Consider the following 21,489-nt stretch of genomic DNA (forward strand, 5'->3'; position numbering starts at 1 on the left):
CTTCTCAGGTGCCCAGTGTGTCCCGTTTGTTTCCCTTCGCAGCTCCCATCCTGCAGGTACTTATGCTGGGTGCTAACAAGGGTAGGTGGCTCTGCCGACAAAAGCAGCCTTTTCCCTTTGGAAGCTTGGATTCTAGTGTCTCAGGGGCTGCTTGCCAAACCTTGATGTTGCCCAGGTTCTAGGCACCGCAGGTACGCTTGCCTAGCAAACGAGAACTTTCCCCCGAGAAACCGGGTTCCTGCCACGTTGCAGGAGAGTTAATTCTTCAGACCTCGTTCCTCCTGGGAAAGCGAAATGCCACCCTGAGCCTCAGGGTAGTGCCTAAGTTTCCACCGGGCAAGCTCTGCGTTCCTCGGTTTCCATGAGGTCTCCACAGTTGTTGTGCTTCAATGGAGTGCGAGGATAGCTTTCAGGACTCCATACACTCTGCCCTCCGCACCGTTTGCCATGTTACCACTTGGATCCCCCCCAAGTCTCTGCAGTACCTGCTGAGCAACAAGCAGCCGTGTAGGTACTTCGGAACACTTCTTGCATGCACAGCCCAAGGCAGCACACTGCTCTCTCTCTTCCTTTGGAAACCTAGGTTTCCGCAGCTTGTCCCAGCTTACGAAGACAGAAGAGCCGGTCTAATATGCTAGGTAACGTGGACTCAGTGAGGACAAAGGCCTACCTGCACTCAGAAAAACACTCTGCTCAGCCTTCCATCCAGGAGCTCACACCGCCTGGTTCGTTGGTTTAGCAGGACGTCTATGTGAGGTCCAAGCTGAGCAAAGAGCACAATTCCTCCTTTACCCTGCTAGGCCCCGGATGAGGTAAAGTTAACTATGCCTCGCTCAGGCCAGCCCTCCATGAGGGATCTTGCCACACTTATAAGCCTGAGATTAAAAGCTACTTAGCGAGGTCCACAGGATTTCGCCAAGCTCTCCCTCGGCAGCTTCACTACTGCAGGACTCAAGTTTGCTCTCAAGTAGGATAAGTGGCCCTGCTTCCAAAAGCAGTCTTTTCCCGTTTGGAACTCTGGATTCTTGTAGCCTCGGAGCTGTTTGCGAAACCCTAGGAAGGCCCAGCTTCTACTCACTGCAGGCACCAACGAGGAGGACACTAGTATGTTCCCCCAGAGAAACAGCTGCTTGCAAGTTTCGAGGGAGGCTTCTCAGGTGCCCATGGTGTCCCGTTTGTTTCCCTTCGTAGCTCCCATCCTGCAGGTACTTATGCTGGGTGCTAACAAGGGTAGGTGGCTCTGCCGACAAAAGCAGCCTTTTCCCTTAGGAAGCTTGGATTCTAGTGTCTCAGGGGCTGCTTGCCAAACCTTGATGTTGCCCCGGTTCTAGGCACCGCAGGTACGCTTGCGTAGCAAACGAGCACTTTCCCCCGAGAAACCGGGTTCCTGCCACGTTGGAGGAGAGTTAATTCTGCAGACCTCTTTCCTCCTGGAAAAGCGAAATGCCACCCTGAGACTCAGGGTAGTGCCTAAGTTTCTACTGGGCAAGCTCTGCGTGCCTCGGTTTCCATGAGGTCTCCACCGTTGTTGTGCTTCAGTGGAACGCGAGGATAGCTTCAGGACTCCAAGCACTCTGGCCTCTGCACCGTTTCCCATGCTTCGACACGCATCCCCCCAACGTCTCCTCTCTGCTTGCTGAGCAGCAAGCAGCCGTGTGGTTTTCGGAATACTTCTTGCATGCACAGCCCAAGGCGGCACACTGCTCTCTCTCTTCCTTCGGAAACCTAGGTTACCACCGCTTGTTCCAGCTCACGAAGACAGTCAGAGACGGTCTCATGTGCTGGGTAACGTGGACTGAGTGAGGACAAGGGCCCTACCTGCACTCAGAAAAACACTCTGCTCAGCCTTCCATCCAGGAGCTCACAACGCCTGGCTCGTTGGTTTAGCAGGATGTCTATGTGAAGTCCAAGCTGAGCAAAGAGCACATTTCCTCCTTTACCCTGCTAGGCCCCGAAGAGGTAGAGCCAACTAGGCCACGCTCAGGCCAGCCCTCCTTGAGGGATCTTGCCACACTTCGAAGCCTGCACAGTAAAAGGTACTTAGCGACGTTACCAGGGTTTCGACATGCTCTCCTTCGGCAGCTCCACTACTGCAGGACTCATGTTAGCTCTCAACTAGGATAAGTGGCCCTGCTTCCCAAAGCAGTCTTTTCCCCTTTGGAAATCTGGATTCTTGTAGCCTCGGAGCTGTTTGCGAAACCCTAGGAAGGCCCAGCTTCTACTCACTGCAGGCACCAACGAGGAGGAAACGAGTATGTTCCCCCGGAGAAACAGGCTGCTTGCAAGTGTCGAGGGGAGCTTCTCAGGTGCCCAGTGTGTCCCGTTTGTTTCCCTTCGCAGCTCCCATCCTGCAGGTACTTATGCTGGGTGCTAACAAGGGTAGGTGGCTCTGCCGACAAAAGCAGCCTTTTCCTTTGGAAGCTTGGATTCTAGTGTCTCAGGGGCTGCTTGCCAAACCTTGAGTTGCCCAGGTTCGAGGCACCGCAGGTACGCTTGCCTAGCAAACGAGAACTTTCCCCCGAGAAACCGGGTTCCTGCCACGTTGGAGGAGAGTTAATTCTTCAGACCTCGTTCCTCCTGGGAAAGCGAAATGCCATCCTGAGCCTCAGGGTAGTGCCTAAGTTTCCACCGGGCAAGCTCTGCGTTCCTCGGTTTCCATGAGGTCTCCACAGTTGTTGTGCTTCAGTGGAACGCGAGGATAGCTTCAGGACTCCAAGCACTCTGGCCTCTGCACCGTTTCCCATGCTTCGACACGCATCCCCCCAACGTCTCCTCTCTGCTTGCTGAGCAGCAAGCAGCGGTGTGGTTTTCGGAATACTTCTTGCATGCACAGCCCAAGGCGGCACACTGCTCTCTCTCTTCCTTCGGAAACCTAGGTTACCACCGCTTGTTCCAGCTCACGAAGACAGTCAGAGACGGTCTCATGTGCTGGGTAACATGGACTGAGTGAGGACAAGTGCCCTACCTGCACTCAGAAAAACACTCTGCTCAGCCTTCCATCTAGGAGCTCACAACGCCTGGCTCGTTGGTTTAGCAGGATGTCTATGTGAGGTCCAAGCTGAGCAAAGAGCACAATTCCTCCTTTACCCTGCTAGGCCCCGAAGAGGTAGAGCCAACTAGGCCTCGCTCAGGCCAGCCCTCCTTGAGGGATCTTGTCCCACTACAAAGCCTGCACAGTAAAAGGTCCTTAGCGAAGTTCCCAGGGTTTCGCCATGGTCTCCCTCGGCAGCTCCACTACTGCAGGGACTCATGTTTGCTGTGAACTAGGATAGGTGGCCCTGCTTCCAAAAGCAGTCTTTTCCCCTTTGGAAATCTGGATTCTTTTAGCCTCGGAGCTGTTTGCGAAACCCTAGGAAGGCCCAGCTTCTTCTCACTGCAGGCACCTACGAGGAGGAAACGAGTATGTTCCACCGGAGAAACAGGCTGCTTGCAAGTGTCGAGGGGAGTTTCTCAGGTGCCCAGTGTGTCCCGTTTGTTTCCCTTCACAGCTCCCATCCTGCAGGTACTTATGCTGGGGGCTTTCAAAGGAATGTGACTCTGCCGACAAAAGCAGCCTTTTCCCTTTGGAAGCTTGGATTCTAGTGTCTCAGGGATGCTTGCCAGACCTTGAAGATTCCCGGGTTTTAGCCTACGCAGGTACGCTTGTGTAGCAAACGAGCACTTTCCCCCGAGAAACCGGGTCCCTGCCACGTTGGAGGAGAGTTAATTCTGCAGACCTCGTTCCTCCTGGGAAAGCGAAATGCCACCCTGTGCCTCAGGGTAGTGCCTAAGTTTCCACCGGGCAAGCTCTGCGTGCCTCGGTTTCCATGAGGTCTCCACAGTTTTGTGCTCAATGGAGAACGAGGATAGCTTTCAGGACTCCATACACTCTGCCCTCCGCACCGTTTCCCATGCTACCTCTTGGACCCCCCCCCCCCCCCACGTCTTTACAGTGCCTGCTGAACAACAAGCAGCCGTGTAAGTTCTTCGGAACACTTCTTGCATGCACAGCCCTAGGCAGCACACTGCTCTCTCTCTTCCTTTGGAAACCTAGGTTGCCGCAGCTCGTCCCAGCTTACGAAGACAGTCAGAGCCGATCTAATGTGCTAGGTAACGTGGAGTCAGTGAGGACAAGGGCCCTACCTGCACTCAGAAAAGCACTCTGCTCAGCCTTCCATCCAGGAGCTCACACCGCCTGGTTCGTTGGTTTAGCAGGACGTCTATGTGAGGTCCAAGCTGAGCAAAGAGCACAATTCCTCCTTTACCCTGCTAGGCCCTGGATGAGGTAAAGTTAACTATGCCTCGCTCAGGCCAGCCCTCCATGAGGGATCTTGCCACACTTATAAGCCTGAGATTAAAAGCTACTTAGCGAGGTCCACAGGGTTTCGCCAAGCTCTCCCTCGGCAGCTTCACTACTGCAGGACTCAAGTTTGCTCTCAAGTAGGATAAGTGGCCCTGCTTCCAAAAGCAGTCTTTTCCCCTTTGGAACTCTGGATTCTTGTAGCCTCGGAGCTGTTTGCGAAACCCTAGGAAGGCCCAGCTTCTACTCACTGCAGGCACCAACGAGGAGGAAACGAGTATGTTCCCCCGGAGAAACAGGCTGCTTGCAAGTGTCGAGGGGAGCTTCTCAGGTGGCCAGTGTGTCCCGTTTGTTTCCCTTCGCAGCTCCCATCCTGCAGGTACTTATGCTGGGTGCTAACAAGGGTAGGTGGCTCTGCCGACAAAAGCAGCCTTTTCCCTTTGGAAGCTTGGATTCTAGTGTCTCAGGGGCTGCTTGCCAAACCTTGATGTTGCCCAGGTTCTAGGCACCGCAGGTACGCTTGCCTAGCAAACGAGAACTTTCCCCCGAGAAACCGGGTTCCTGCCACGTTGCAGGAGAGTTAATTCTTCAGACCTCGTTCCTCCTGGGAAAGCGAAATGCCACCCTGAGCCTCAGGGTAGTGCCTAAGTTTCCACCGGGCAAGCTCTGCGTTCCTCGGTTTCCATGAGGTCTCCACAGTTGTTGTGCTTCAATGGAGTGCGAGGATAGCTTTCAGGACTCCATACACTCTGCCCTCCGCACCGTTTGCCATGTTACCACTTGGATCCCCCCCAAGTCTCTGCAGTACCTGCTGAGCAACAAGCAGCCGTGTAGGTACTTCGGAACACTTCTTGCATGCACAGCCCAAGGCAGCACACTGCTCTCTCTCTTCCTTTGGAAACCTATGTTTCCGCAGCTTGTCCCAGCTTACGAAGACAGAAGAGCCGGTCTAATATGCTAGGTAACGTGGACTCAGTGAGGACAAAGGCCTACCTGCACTCAGAAAAACACTCTGCTCAGCCTTCTATCCAGGAGCTCACACCGCCTGGTTCGTTGGTTTAGCAGGACGTCTATGTGAGGTCCAAGCTGAGCAAAGAGCACAATTCCTCCTTTACCCTGCTAGGCCCCGGATGAGGTAAAGTTAACTATGCCTCGCTCAGGCCAGCCCTCCATGAGGGATCTTGCCACACTTATAAGCCTGAGATTAAAAGCTACTTAGCGAGGTCCACAGGATTTCGCCAAGCTCTCCCTCGGCAGCTTCACTACTGCAGGACTCAAGTTTGCTCTCAAGTAGGATAAGTGGCCCTGCTTCCAAAAGCAGTCTTTTCCCGTTTGGAACTCTGGATTCTTGTAGCCTCGGAGCTGTTTGCGAAACCCTAGGAAGGCCCAGCTTCTACTCACTGCAGGCACCAACGAGGAGGACACTAGTATGTTCCCCCAGAGAAACAGCTGCTTGCAAGTTTCGAGGGAGGCTTCTCAGGTGCCCATGGTGTCCCGTTTGTTTCCCTTCGTAGCTCCCATCCTGCAGGTACTTATGCTGGGTGCTAACAAGGGTAGGTGGCTCTGCCGACAAAAGCAGCCTTTTCCCTTAGGAAGCTTGGATTCTAGTGTCTCAGGGGCTGCTTGCCAAACCTTGATGTTGCCCCGGTTCTAGGCACCGCAGGTACGCTTGCGTAGCAAACGAGCACTTTCCCCCGAGAAACCGGGTTCCTGCCACGTTGGAGGAGAGTTAATTCTGCAGACCTCGTTCCTCCTGGAAAAGCGAAATGCCACCCTGAGCCTCAGGGTAGTGCCTAAGTTTCTACTGGGCAAGCTCTGCGTGCCTCGGTTTCCATGAGGTCTCCACCGTTGTTGTGCTTCAGTGGAACGCGAGGATAGCTTCAGAACTCCAAGCACTCTGGCCTCTGCACCGTTTCCCATGCTTCGACACGCATCCCCCCAACGTCTCCTCTCTGCTTGCTGAGCAGCAAGCAGCCGTGTGGTTTTCGGAATACTTCTTGCATGCACAGCCCAAGGCGGCACACTGCTCTCTCTCTTCCTTCGGAAACCTAGGTTACCACCGCTTGTTCCAGCTCACGAAGACAGTCAGAGACGGTCTCATGTGCTGGGTAACGTGGACTGAGTGAGGACAAGGGCCCTACCTGCACTCAGAAAAACACTCTGCTCAGCCTTCCATCCAGGAGCTCACAACGCCTGGCTCGTTGGTTTAGCAGGATGTCTATGTGAGGTCCAAGCTGAGCAAAGAGCACATTTCCTCCTTTACCCTGCTAGGCCCCGAAGAGGTAGAGCCAACTAGGCCACGCTCAGGCCAGCCCTCCTTGAGGGATCTTGCCACACTTCGAAGCCTGCACAGTAAAAGGTACTTAGCGACGTTACCAGGGTTTCGACATGCTCTCCTTCGGCAGCTCCACTACTGCAGGACTCATGTTAGCTCTCAACTAGGATAAGTGGCCCTGCTTCCCAAAGCAGTCTTTTCCCCTTTGGAAATCTGGATTCTTGTAGCCTCGGAGCTGTTTGCGAAACCCTAGGAAGGCCCAGCTTCTACTCACTGCAGGCACCAACGAGGAGGAAACGAGTATGTTCCCCCGGAGAAACAGGCTGCTTGCAAGTGTCGAGGGGAGCTTCTCAGGTGCCCAGTGTGTCCCGTTTGTTTCCCTTCGCAGCTCCCATCCTGCAGGTACTTATGCTGGGTGCTAACAAGGGTAGGTGGCTCTGCCGACAAAAGCAGCCTTTTCCTTTGGAAGCTTGGATTCTAGTGTCTCAGGGGCTGCTTGCCAAACCTTGAGTTGCCCAGGTTCGAGGCACCGCAGGTACGCTTGCCTAGCAAACGAGAACTTTCCCCCGAGAAACCGGGTTCCTGCCACGTTGGAGGAGAGTTAATTCTTCAGACCTCGTTCCTCCTGGGAAAGCGAAATGCCATCCTGAGCCTCAGGGTAGTGCCTAAGTTTCCACCGGGCAAGCTCTGCGTTCCTCGGTTTCCATGAGGTCTCCACAGTTGTTGTGCTTCAGTGGAACGCGAGGATAGCTTCAGGACTCCAAGCACTCTGGCCTCTGCACCGTTTCCCATGCTTCGACACGCATCCCCCCAACGTCTCCTCTCTGCTTGCTGAGCAGCAAGCAGCGGTGTGGTTTTCGGAATACTTCTTGCATGCACAGCCCAAGGCGGCACACTGCTCTCTCTCTTCCTTCGGAAACCTAGGTTACCACCGCTTGTTCCAGCTCACGAAGACAGTCAGAGACGGTCTCATGTGCTGGGTAACATGGACTGAGTGAGGACAAGTGCCCTACCTGCACTCAGAAAAACACTCTGCTCAGCCTTCCATCTAGGAGCTCACAACGCCTGGCTCGTTGGTTTAGCAGGATGTCTATGTGAGGTCCAAGCTGAGCAAAGAGCACAATTCCTCCTTTACCCTGCTAGGCCCCGAAGAGGTAGAGCCAACTAGGCCTCGCTCAGGCCAGCCCTCCTTGAGGGATCTTGTCCCACTACAAAGCCTGCACAGTAAAAGGTCCTTAGCGAAGTTCCCAGGGTTTCGCCATGGTCTCCCTCGGCAGCTCCACTACTGCAGGGACTCATGTTTGCTGTGAACTAGGATAGGTGGCCCTGCTTCCAAAAGCAGTCTTTTCCCCTTTGGAAATCTGGATTATTTTAGCCTCGGAGCTGTTTGCGAAACCCTAGGAAGGCCCAGCTTCTTCTCACTGCAGGCACCTACGAGGAGGAAACGAGTATGTTCCACCGGAGAAACAGGCTGCTTGCAAGTGTCGAGGGGAGTTTCTCAGGTGCCCAGTGTGTCCCGTTTGTTTCCCTTCGCAGCTCCCATCCTGCAGGTACTTATGCTGGGTGCTAACAAGGGTAGGTGGCTCTGCCGACAAAAGCAGCCTTTTCCCTTTGGAAGCTTGGATTCTAGTGTCTCAGGGGCTGCTTGCCAAACCTTGATGTTGCCCAGGTTCTAGGCACCGCAGGTACGCTTGCCTAGCAAACGAGAACTTTCCCCCGAGAAACCGGGTTCCTGCCACGTTGCAGGAGAGTTAATTCTTCAGACCTCGTTCCTCCTGGGAAAGCGAAATGCCACCCTGAGCCTCAGGGTAGTGCCTAAGTTTCCACCGGGCAAGCTCTGCGTTCCTCGGTTTCCATGAGGTCTCCACAGTTGTTGTGCTTCAATGGAGTGCGAGGATAGCTTTCAGGACTCCATACACTCTGCCCTCCGCACCGTTTGCCATGTTACCACTTGGATCCCCCCCAAGTCTCTGCAGTACCTGCTGAGCAACAAGCAGCCGTGTAGGTACTTCGGAACACTTCTTGCATGCACAGCCCAAGGCAGCACACTGCTCTCTCTCTTCCTTTGGAAACCTAGGTTTCCGCAGCTTGTCCCAGCTTACGAAGACAGAAGAGCCGGTCTAATATGCTAGGTAACGTGGACTCAGTGAGGACAAAGGCCTACCTGCACTCAGAAAAACACTCTGCTCAGCCTTCCATCCAGGAGCTCACACCGCCTGGTTCGTTGGTTTAGCAGGACGTCTATGTGAGGTCCAAGCTGAGCAAAGAGCACAATTCCTCCTTTACCCTGCTAGGCCCCGGATGAGGTAAAGTTAACTATGCCTCGCTCAGGCCAGCCCTCCATGAGGGATCTTGCCACACTTATAAGCCTGAGATTAAAAGCTACTTAGCGAGGTCCACAGGATTTCGCCAAGCTCTCCCTCGGCAGCTTCACTACTGCAGGACTCAAGTTTGCTCTCAAGTAGGATAAGTGGCCCTGCTTCCAAAAGCAGTCTTTTCCCGTTTGGAACTCTGGATTCTTGTAGCCTCGGAGCTGTTTGCGAAACCCTAGGAAGGCCCAGCTTCTACTCACTGCAGGCACCAACGAGGAGGACACTAGTATGTTCCCCCAGAGAAACAGCTGCTTGCAAGTTTCGAGGGAGGCTTCTCAGGTGCCCATGGTGTCCCGTTTGTTTCCCTTCGTAGCTCCCATCCTGCAGGTACTTATGCTGGGTGCTAACAAGGGTAGGTGGCTCTGCCGACAAAAGCAGCCTTTTCCCTTAGGAAGCTTGGATTCTAGTGTCTCAGGGGCTGCTTGCCAAACCTTGATGTTGCCCCGGTTCTAGGCACCGCAGGTACGCTTGCGTAGCAAACGAGCACTTTCCCCCGAGAAACCGGGTTCCTGCCACGTTGGAGGAGAGTTAATTCTGCAGACCTCGTTCCTCCTGGAAAAGCGAAATGCCACCCTGAGACTCAGGGTAGTGCCTAAGTTTCTACTGGGCAAGCTCTGCGTGCCTCGGTTTCCATGAGGTCTCCACCGTTGTTGTGCTTCAGTGGAACGCGAGGATAGCTTCAGGACTCCAAGCACTCTGGCCTCTGCACCGTTTCCCATGCTTCGACACGCATCCCCCCAACGTCTCCTCTCTGCTTGCTGAGCAGCAAGCAGCCGTGTGGTTTTCGGAATACTTCTTGCATGCACAGCCCAAGGCGGCACACTGCTCTCTCTCTTCCTTCGGAAACCTAGGTTACCACCGCTTGTTCCAGCTCACGAAGACAGTCAGAGACGGTCTCATGTGCTGGGTAACGTGGACTGAGTGAGGACAAGGGCCCTACCTGCACTCAGAAAAACACTCTGCTCAGCCTTCCATCCAGGAGCTCACAACGCCTGGCTCGTTGGTTTAGCAGGATGTCTATGTGAGGTCCAAGCTGAGCAAAGAGCACATTTCCTCCTTTACCCTGCTAGGCCCCGAAGAGGTAGAGCCAACTAGGCCACGCTCAGGCCAGCCCTCCTTGAGGGATCTTGCCACACTTCGAAGCCTGCACAGTAAAAGGTACTTAGCGACGTTACCAGGGTTTCGACATGCTCTCCTTCGGCAGCTCCACTACTGCAGGACTAATGTTAGCTCTCAACTAGGATAAGTGGCCCTGCTTCCCAAAGCAGTCTTTTCCCCTTTGGAAATCTGGATTCTTGTAGCCTCGGAGCTGTTTGCGAAACCCTAGGAAGGCCCAGCTTCTACTCACTGCAGGCACCAACGAGGAGGAAACGAGTATGTTCCCCCGGAGAAACAGGCTGCTTGCAAGTGTCGAGGGGAGCTTCTCAGGTGCCCAGTGTGTCCCGTTTGTTTCCCTTCGCAGCTCCCATCCTGCAGGTACTTATGCTGGGTGCTAACAAGGGTAGGTGGCTCTGCCGACAAAAGCAGCCTTTTCCTTTGGAAGCTTGGATTCTAGTGTCTCAGGGGCTGCTTGCCAAACCTTGAGTTGCCCAGGTTCGAGGCACCGCAGGTACGCTTGCCTAGCAAACGAGAACTTTCCCCCGAGAAACCGGGTTCCTGCCACGTTGGAGGAGAGTTAATTCTTCAGACCTTGTTCCTCCTGGGAAAGCGAAATGCCATCCTGAGCCTCAGGGTAGTGCCTAAGTTTCCACCGGGCAAGCTCTGCGTTCCTCGGTTTCCATGAGGTCTCCACAGTTGTTGTGCTTCAGTGGAACGCGAGGATAGCTTCAGGACTCCAAGCACTCTGGCCTCTGCACCGTTTCCCATGCTTCGACACGCATCCCCCCAACGTCTCCTCTCTGCTTGCTGAGCAGCAAGCAGCGGTGTGGTTTTCGGAATACTTCTTGCATGCACAGCCCAAGGCGGCACACTGCTCTCTCTCTTCCTTCGGAAACCTAGGTTACCACCGCTTGTTCCAGCTCACGAAGACAGTCAGAGACGGTCTCATGTGCTGGGTAACATGGACTGAGTGAGGACAAGTGCCCTACCTGCACTCAGAAAAACACTCTGCTCAGCCTTCCATCTAGGAGCTCACAACGCCTGGCTCGTTGGTTTAGCAGGATGTCTATGTGAGGTCCAAGCTGAGCAAAGAGCACAATTCCTCCTTTACCCTGCTAGGCCCCGAAGAGGTAGAGCCAACTAGGCCTCGCTCAGGCCAGCCCTCCTTGAGGGATCTTGTCCCACTATAAAGCCTGCACAGTAAAAGGTCCTTAGCGAAGTTCCCAGGGTTTCGCCATGGTCTCCCTCGGCAGCTCCACTACTGCAGGGACTCATGTTTGCTGTGAACTAGGATAGGTGGCCCTGCTTCCAAAAGCAGTCTTTTCCCCTTTGGAAATCTGGATTCTTTTAGCCTCGGAGCTGTTTGCGAAACCCTAGGAAGGCCCAGCTTCTTCTCACTGCAGGCACCTACGAGGAGGAAACGAGTATGTTCCACCGGAGAAACAGGCTGCTTGCAAGTGTCGAGGGGAGTTTCTCAGGTGCCCAGTGTGTCCCGTTTGTTTCCCTTCGCAGCTCCCATCCTGCAGGTACTTATGCTGGGGGCTTTCAAAGGAATGTGACTCTGCCGACAAAAGCAGCCTTTTCCCTTTGGAAGCTTGGATTCTAGTGTCTCAGGGATGCTTGCCAGACCTTGAAGATTCCCGGGTTTTAGCCTACGCAGGTACGCTTGTGTAGCAAACGAGCACTTTCCCCCGAGAAACCGGGTCCCTGCCACGTTGGAGGAGAGTTAATTCTGCAGACCTCGTTCCTCCTGGGAAAGCGAAATGCCACCCTGTGCCTCAGGGTAGTGCCTAAGTTTCCACCGGGCAAGCTCTGCGTGCCTCGGTTTCCATGAGGTCTCCACAGTTTTGTGCTCAATGGAGAACGAGGATAGCTTTCAGGACTCCATACACTCTGCCCTCCGCACCGTTTCCCATGCTACCTCTTGGACCCCCCCCCCCCACGTCTTTACAGTGCCTGCTGAACAACAACAGCCGTGTAAGTTCTTCGGAACACTTCTTGCATGCACAGCCCTAGGCAGCACACTGCTCTCTCTCTTCCTTTGGAAACCTAGGTTGCCGCAGCTCGTCCCAGCTTACGAAGACAGTCAGAGCCGATCTAATGTGCTAGGTAACGTGGAGTCAGTGAGGACAAGGGCCCTACCTGCACTCAGAAAAGCACTCTGCTCAGCCTTCCATCCAGGAGCTCACACCGCCTGGTTCGTTGGTTTAGCAGGACGTCTATGTGAGGTCCAAGCTGAGCAAAGAGCACAATTCCTCCTTTACCCTGCTAGGCCCTGGATGAGGTAAAGTTAACTATGCCTCGCTCAGGCTAGCCCTCCATGAGGGATCTTGCCACACTTATAAGCCTGAGATTAAAAGCTACTTAGCGAGGTCCACAGGGTTTCGCCAAGCTCTCCCTCGGCAGCTTCACTACTGCAGGACTCAAGTTTGCTCTCAAGTAGGATAAGTGGCCCTGCTTCCAAAAGCAGTCTTTTCCCCTTTGGAACTCTGGATTCTTGTAGCCTCGGAACTGTTTGCGAAACCCTAGGAAGGCCCAGCTTCTACTCACTGCAGGCACCAACGAGGAGGAAACGAGTATGTTCCCCCGGAGAAACAGGCTGCTTGCAAGTGTCGAGGGGAGCTTCTCAGGTGCCCAGTGTGTCCCGTTTGTTTCCCTTCGCAGCTCCCATCCTGCAGGTACTTATGCTGGGTGCTAACAAGGGTAGGTGGCTCTGCCGACAAAAGCAGCCTTTTCCCTTTGGAAGCTTGGATTCTAGTGTCTCAGGGGCTGCTTGCCAAACCTTGATGTTGCCCAGGTTCTAGGCACCGCAGGTACGCTTGCCTAGCAAACGAGAACTTTCCCCCGAGAAACCGGGTTCCTGCCACGTTGCAGGAGAGTTAATTCTTCAGACCTCGTTCCTCCTGGGAAAGCGAAATGCCATCCTGAGCCTCAGGGTAGTGCCTAAGTTTCCACCGGGCAAGCTCTGCGTTCCTCGGTTTCCATGAGGTCTCCACAGTTGTTGTGCTTCAATGGAGTGCGAGGATAGCTTTCAGGACTCCATACACTCTCCCCTCCGCACCGTTTGCCATGTTACCACTTGGATCCCCCCCAAGTCTCTGCAGTACCTGCTGAGCAACAAGCAGCCGTGTAGGTACTTCGGAACACTTCTTGCATGCACAGCCCAAGGCAGCACACTGCTCTCTCTCTTCCTTTGGAAACCTAGGTTTCCGCAGCTTGTCCCAGCTTACGAAGACAGAAGAGCCGGTCTAATATGCTAGGTAACGTGGACTCAGTGAGGACAAAGGCCTACCTGCACTCAGAAAAACACTCTGCTCAGCCTTCCATCCAGGAGCTCACACCGCCTGGTTCGTTGGTTTAGCAGGACGTCTATGTGAGGTCCAAGCTGAGCAAAGAGCACAATTCCTCCTTTACCCTGCTAGGCCCCGGATGAGGTAAAGTTAACTATGCCTCGCTCAGGCCAGCCCTCCATGAGGGATCTTGCCACACTTATAAGCCTGAGATTAAAAGCTACTTAGCGAGGTCCACAGGATTTCGCCAAGCTCTCCCTCGGCAGCTTCACTACTGCAGGACTCAAGTTTGCTCTCAAGTAGGATAAGTGGCCCTGCTTCCAAAAGCAGTCTTTTCCCGTTTGGAACTCTGGATTCTTGTAGCCTCGGAGCTGTTTGCGAAACCCTAGGAAGGCCCAGCTTCTACTCACTGCAGGCACCAACGAGGAGGACACTAGTATGTTCCCCCAGAGAAACAGCTGCTTGCAAGTTTCGAGGGAGGCTTCTCAGGTGCCCATGGTGTCCCGTTTGTTTCCCTTCGTAGCTCCCATCCTGCAGGTACTTATGCTGGGTGCTAACAAGGGTAGGTGGCTCTGCCGACAAAAGCAGCCTTTTCCCTTAGGAAGCTTGGATTCTAGTGTCTCAGGGGCTGCTTGCCAAACCTTGATGTTGCCCCGGTTCTAGGCACGGCAGGTACGCTTGCGTAGCAAACGAGCACTTTCCCCCGAGAAACCGGGTTCCTGCCACGTTGGAGGAGAGTTAATTCTGCAGACCTCGTTCCTCCTGGAAAAGCGAAATGCCACCCTGAGACTCAGGGTAGTGCCTAAGTTTCTACTGGGCAAGCTCTGCGTGCCTCGGTTTCCATGAGGTCTCCACCGTTGTTGTGCTTCAGTGGAACGCGAGGATAGCTTCAGGACTCCAAGCACTCTGGCCTCTGCACCGTTTCCCATGCTTCGACACGCATCCCCCCAACGTCTCCTCTCTGCTTGCTGAGCAGCAAGCAGCCGTGTGGTTTTCGGAATACTTCTTGCATGCACAGCCCAAGGCGGCACACTGCTCTCTCTCTTCCTTCGGAAACCTAGGTTACCACCGCTTGTTCCAGCTCACGAAGACAGTCAGAGACGGTCTCATGTGCTGGGTAACGTGGACTGAGTGAGGACAAGGGCCCTACCTGCACTCAGAAAAACACTCTGCTCAGCCTTCCATCCAGGAGCTCACAACGCCTGGCTCGTTGGTTTAGCAGGATGTCTATGTGAGGTCCAAGCTGAGCAAAGAGCACATTTCCTCCTTTACCCTGCTAGGCCCCGAAGAGGTAGAGCCAACTAGGCCACGCTCAGGCCAGCCCTCCTTGAGGGATCTTGCCACACTTCGAAGCCTGCACAGTAAAAGGTACTTAGCGACGTTACCAGGGTTTCGACATGCTCTCCTTCGGCAGCTCCACTACTGCAGGACTCATGTTAGCTCTCAACTAGGATAAGTGGCCCTGCTTCCCAAAGCAGTCTTTTCCCCTTTGGAAATCTGGATTCTTGTAGCCTCGGAGCTGTTTGCGAAACCCTAGGAAGGCCCAGCTTCTACTCACTGCAGGCACCAACGAGGAGGAAACGAGTATGTTCCCCCGGAGAAACAGGCTGCTTGCAAGTGTCGAGGGGAGCTTCTCAGGTGCCCAGTGTGTCCCGTTTGTTTCCCTTCGCAGCTCCCATCCTGCAGGTACTTATGCTGGGTGCTAACAAGGGTAGGTGGCTCTGCCGACAAAAGCAGCCTTTTCCTTTGGAAGCTTGGATTCTAGTGTCTCAGGGGCTGCTTGCCAAACCTTGAGTTGCCCAGTTTCGAGGCACCGCAGGTACGCTTGCCTAGCAAACGAGAACTTTCCCCCGAGAAACCGGGTTCCTGCCACGTTGGAGGAGAGTTAATTCTTCAGACCTCGTTCCTCCTGGGAAAGCGAAATGCCATCCTGAGCCTCAGGGTAGTGCCTAAGTTTCCACCGGGCAAGCTCTGCGTTCCTCGGTTTCCATGAGGTCTCCACAGTTGTTGTGCTTCAGTGGAACGCGAGGATAGCTTCAGGACTCCAAGCACTCTGGCCTCTGCACCGTTTCCCATGCTTCGACACGCATCCCCCCAACGTCTCCTCTCTGCTTGCTGAGCAGCAAGCAGCGGTGTGGTTTTCGGAATACTTCTTGCATGCACAGCCCAAGGCGGCACACTGCTCTCTCTCTTCCTTCGGAAACCTAGGTTACCACCGCTTGTTCCAGCTCACGAAGACAGTCAGAGACGGTCTCATGTGCTGGGTAACATGGACTGAGTGAGGACAAGTGCCCTACCTGCACTCAGAAAAACACTCTGCTCAGCCTTCCATCTAGGAGCTCACAACGCCTGGCTCGTTGGTTTAGCAGGATGTCTATGTGAGGTCCAAGCTGAGCAAAGAGCACAATTCCTCCTTTACCCTGCTAGGCCCCGAAGAGGTAGAGCCAACTAGGCCTCGCTCAGGCCAGCCCTCCTTGAGGGATCTTGTCCCACTACAAAGCCTGCACAGTAAAAGGTCCTTAGCGAAGTTCCCAGGGTTTCGCCATGGTCTCCCTCGGCAGCTCCACTACTGCAGGGACTCATGTTTGCTGTGAACTAGGATAGGTGGCCCTGCTTCCAAAAGCAGTCTTTTCCCCTTTGGAAATCTGGATTCTTTTAGCCTCGGAGCTGTTTGCGAAACCCTAGGAAGGCCCAGCTTCTTCTCACTGCAGGCACCTACGAGGAGGAAACGAGTATGTTCCACCGGAGAAACAGGCTGCTTGCAAGTGTCGAGGGGAGTTTCTCAGGTGCCCAGTGTGTCCCGTTTGTTTCCCTTCGCAGCTCCCATCCTGCAGGTACTTATGCTGGGGGCTTTCAAAGGAATGTGACTCTGCCGACAAAAGCAGCCTTTTCCCTTTGGAAGCTTGGATTCTAGTGTCTCAGGGATGCTTGCCAGACCTTGAAGATTCCCGGGTTTTAGCCTACGCAGGTACGCTTGTGTAGCAAACGAGCACTTTCCCCCGAGAAACCGGGTCCCTGCCACGTTGGAGGAGAGTTAATTCTGCAGACCTCGTTCCTCCTGGGAAAGCGAAATGCCACCCTGTGCCTCAGGGTAGTGCCTAAGTTTCCACCGGGCAAGCTCTGCGTGCCTCGGTTTCCATGAGGTCTCCACAGTTTTGTGCTCAATGGAGAACGAGGATAGCTTTCAGGACTCCATACACTCTGCCCTCCGCACCGTTTCCCATGCTACCTCTTGGACCCCCCCCCCCCACGTCTTTACAGTGCCTGCTGAACAACAAGCAGCCGTGTAAGTTCTTCGGAACACTTCTTGCATGCACAGCCCTAGGCAGCACACTGCTCTCTCTCTTCCTTTGGAAACCTAGGTTGCCGCAGCTCGTCCCAGCTTACGAAGACAGTCAGAGCCGATCTAATGTGCTAGGTAACGTGGACTCAGTGAGGACAAGGGCCCTACCTGCACTCAGAAAAGCACTCTGCTCAGCCTTCCATCCAGGAGCTCACACCGCCTGGTTCGTTGGTTTAGCAGGACGTCTATGTGAGGTCCAAGCTGAGCAAAGAGCACAATTCCTCCTTTACCCTGCTAGGCCCTGGATGAGGTAAAGTTAACTATGCCTCGCTCAGGCCAGCCCTCCATGAGGGATCTTGCCACACTTATAAGCCTGAGATTAAAAGCTACTTAGCGAGGTCCACAGGGTTTCGCCAAGCTCTCCCTCGGCAGCTTCACTACTGCAGGACTCAAGTTTGCTCTCAAGTAGGATAAGTGGCCCTGCTTCCAAAAGCAGTCTTTTCCCCTTTGGAACTCTGGATTCTTGTAGCCTCGGAGCTGTTTGCGAAACCCTAGGAAGGCCCAGCTTCTACTCACTGCAGGCACCAACGAGGAGGAAACGAGTATGTTCCCCCGGAGAAACAGGCTGCTTGCAAGTGTCGAGGGGAGCTTCACAGGTGCCCAGTGTGTCCCGTTTGTTTCCCTTCGCAGCTCCCATCCTGCAGGTACTTATGCTGGGTGCTAACAAGGGTAGGTGGCTCTGCCGACAAAAGCAGCCTTTTCCCTTTGGAAGCTTGGATTCTAGTGTCTCAGGGGCTGCTTGCCAAACCTTGATGTTGCCCAGGTTCTAGGCACCGCAGGTACGCTTGCCTAGCAAACGAGAACTTTCCCCCGAGAAACCGGGTTCCTGCCACGTTGGAGGAGAGTTAATTCTTCAGACCTCGTTCCTCCTGGGAAAGCGAAATGCCACCCTGAGCCTCAGGGTAGTGCCTAAGTTTCCACCGGGCAAGCTCTGCGTTCCTCGGTTTCCATGAGGTCTCCACAGTTGTTGTGCTTCAATGGAGTGCGAGGATAGCTTTCAGGACTCCATACACTCTGCCCTCCGCACCGTTTGCCATGTTACCACTTGGATCCCCCCCAAGTCTCTGCAGTACCTGCTGAGCAACAAGCAGCCGTGTAGGTACTTCGGAACACTTCTTGCATGCACAGCCCAAGGCAGCACACTGCTCTCTCTCTTCCTTTGGAAACGTAGGTTTCCGCAGCTTGTCCCAGCTTACGAAGACAGAAGAGCCGGTCTAATATGCTAGGTAACGTGGACTCAGTGAGGACAAAGGCCTACCTGCACTCAGAAAAACACTCTGCTCAGCCTTCCATCTAGGAGCTCACACCGACTGGCTCGTTGGTTTAGCAGGACGTCTATGTGAGGTCCAAGCTGAGCAAAGAGCACAATTCCTCCTTTAGCCTGGTAGGCCCCAGAAGAGGTAGAGCCAACTAGGCCTCGCTCAGGCCAGCCCTCCTTGAGGGATCTTGTCCCACTACAAAGCCTGCACAGTAAAAGGTCCTTAGCGAAGTTCCCAGGGTTTCGCCATGGTCTCCCTCGGCAGCTCCACTACTGCAGGGACTCATGTTTGCTGTGAACTAGGATAGGTGGCCCTGCTTCCAAAAGCAGTCTTTTCCCCTTTGGAAATCTGGATTCTTTTAGCCTCGGAGCTGTTTGCGAAACCCTAGGAAGGCCCAGCTTCTACTCACTGCAGGCACCTACGAGGAGGAAACGAGTATGTTTCCCCGTAGAAACAGGCTGCTTGCAAGTGTCGAGGGGAGCTTCTCAGGTGCCCAGTGTGTCCCGTTTGTTTCCCTTCGCAGCTCCCATCCTGCAGGTACTTATGCTGGGGGCTTTCAAAGGAATGTGGCTCTGCCGACAAAAGCAGCCTTTTCCCTTTGGAAGCTTGGATTCTAGTGTCTCAGGGATGCTTGCCAGACCTTGAAGTTTCCCGGGTTTTAGCCTACGCAGGTACGCTTGTGTAGCAAACGAGCACTTTCCCCCGAGAAACCGGGTCCCTGCCACGTTGGAGGAGAGTTAATTCTGCAGACCTCGTTCCTCCTGGGAAAGCGAAATGCCACCCTGAGCCTCAGGGTAGTGCCTAAGTTTCCACCGGGCAAGCTCTGCGTGCCTCGGTTTCCATGAGGTCTCCACAGTTTTGTGCTCAATGGAGAACGAGGATAGCTTTCAGGACTCCATACACTCTGCCCTCCGCACCGTTTCCCATGCTACCTCTTGGACCCCCCCCCCCCCCACGTCTTTACAGTGCCTGCTGAACAACAAGCAGCCGTGTAAGTTCTTCGGAACACTTCTTGCATGCACAGCCCTAGGCAGCACACTGCTCTCTCTCTTCCTTTGGAAACCTAGGTTGCCGCAGCTCGTCCCAGCTTACGAAGACAGTCAGAGCCGATCTAATGTGCTAGGTAACGTGGACTCAGTGAGGACAAGGGCCCTACCTGCACTCAGAAAAGCACTCTGCTCAGCCTTCCATCCAGGAGCTCACAGCGCCTGGTTCGTTGGTTTAGCAGGACGTCTATGTGAGGTCCAAGCTGAGCAAAGAGCACAATTCCTCCTTTACCCTGCTAGGCCCCGGATGAGGTAAAGTTAACTATGCCTCGCTCAGGCCAGCCCTCCATGAGGGATCTTGCCACACTTATAAGCCTGAGATTAAAAGCTACTTAGCGAGGTCCACAGGGTTTCGCCAAGCTCTCCCTCGGCAGCTTCACTACTACAGGACTCAAGTTTGCTCTCAACTAGGATAAGTGGCCCTGCTTCCAAAAGCAGTCTTTTCCCGTTTGGAACTCTGGATTCTTGTAGCCTCGGAGCTGTTTGCGAAACCCTAGGAAGGCCCAGCTTCTACTCACTGCAGGCACCAACGAGGAGGACACTAGTATGTTCCCCCAGAGAAACAGCTGCTTGCAAGTTTCGAGGGAGGCTTCTCAGGTGCCCATGGTGTCCCGTTTGTTTCCCTTCGTAGCTCCCATCCTGCAGGTACTTATGCTGGGTGCTAACAAGGGTAGGTGGCTCTGCCGACAAAAGCAGCCTTTTCCCTTAGGAAGCTTGGATTCTAGTGTCTCAGGGGCTGCTTGCCAAACCTTGATGTTGCCCCGGTTCTAGGCACCGCAGGTACGCTTGCGTAGCAAACGAGCACTTTCCCCCGAGAAACCGGGTTCCTGCCACGTTGGAGGAGAGTTAATTCTGCAGACCTCGTTCCTCCTGGAAAAGCGAAATGCCACCCTGAGACTCAGGGTAGTGCCTAAGTTTCTACTGGGCAAGCTCTGCGTGCCTCGGTTTCCATGAGGTCTCCACAGTTGTTGTGCTTCAATGGAGTGCGAGGATAGCTTTCAGGACTCCATACACTCTGCCCTCCGCACCGTTTGCCATGTTACCACTTGGATCCCCCCCTAGTCTCTGCAGTACGTGCTGAGCAACAAGCAGCCGTGTAGGTACTTCGGAACACTTCTTGCATGCACAGCCGAAGGCAGCACACTGCTCTCTCTCTTCCTTTGGAAACGTTGGTTTCCGCAGCTTGTCCCAGCTTACGAAGACCGAAGAGCCGGTCTAATATGCTAGGTAACGTGGACTCAGTGAGGACAAAGTCCTACCTGCACTCAGAAAAACACTCTGCTCAGCCTTCCATCCAGGAGCTCACACCGACTGGCTCGTTGGTTTAGCAGGACGTCTATGTGAGGTCCAAGTTGAGCAAAGAGCACAATTCCTCCTTTAGCCTGGTAGGCCCCAGAAGAGGTAGAGCCAACTAGGCCTCGCTCAAGGCAGCCCTCCTTGAGTGATCTTGTCCCACTACAAAGCCTGCACAGTAAAAGGGCCTTAGCGAAGTTCCCAGGGTTTCGCCATGGACTCCCTCGGCAGCTCCACTACTGCAGGGACTCATGTTTGCTGTGAACTAGGATAGGTGGCCCTGCTTCCAAAAGCAGTCTTTTCCCCTTTGGAAATCTGGATTCTTTTAGCCTCGGAGCTGTTTGCGAAACCCTAGGAAGGCCCAGCTTCTACTCACTGCAGGCACCTACGAGGAGGAAACGAGTATGTTTCCCCGGAGAAACAGGCTGCTTGCAAGTGTCGAGGGGAGCTTCTCAGGTGCCCAGTGTGTCCCGTTTGTTTCCCTTCGCAGCTCCCATCCTGCAGGTACTTATGCTGGGGGCTTTCAAAGGAATGTGGCTCTGCCGACAAAAGCAGCCTTTTCCCTTTGGAAGCTTGGATTCTAGTGTCTCAGGGATGCTTGCCAGACCTTGAAGTTTCCCGGGTTTTAGCCTACGCAGGTACGCTTGTGTAGCAAACGAGCACTTTCCCCCGAGAAACCGGGTCCCTGCCACGTTAGAGGAGAGTTAATTCTGCAGACCTCGTTCCTCCTGGGAAAGCGAAATGCCACCCTGAGCCTCAGGGTAGTGCCTAAGTTTCCACCGGGCAAGCTCTGCGTGCCTCGGTTTCCATGAGGTCTCCACAGTTTTGTGCTCAATGGAGAACGAGGATAGCTTTCAGGACTCCATACACTCTGCGCTCCGCACCGTTTCCCATGCTACCTCTTGGACCCCCCCCCCACACGTCTTTACAGTGCCTGCTGAACAACAAGCAGCCGTGTAAGTTCTTCGGAACACTTCTTGCATGCACAGCCCTAGGCAGCACACTGCTCTCTCTCTTCCCTTGGAAACCTAGGTTGCCGCAGCTCGTCCCAGCTTACGAAGACAGTCAGAGCCGATCTAATGTGCTAGGTAACGTGGACTCAGTGAGGACAAGGGCCCTACCTGCACTCAGAAAAGCACTCTGCTCAGCCTTCCATCCAGGAGCTCACACCGCCTGGTTCGTTGGTTTAGCAGGACGTCTATGTGAGGTCCAAGCTGAGCAAAGAGCACAATTC

This window comes from Balaenoptera physalus (assembly GCF_965194825.1).
Source record: "Balaenoptera physalus genome assembly, chromosome: 6".
NCBI lineage: Eukaryota > Metazoa > Chordata > Mammalia > Artiodactyla > Balaenopteridae > Balaenoptera > Balaenoptera physalus.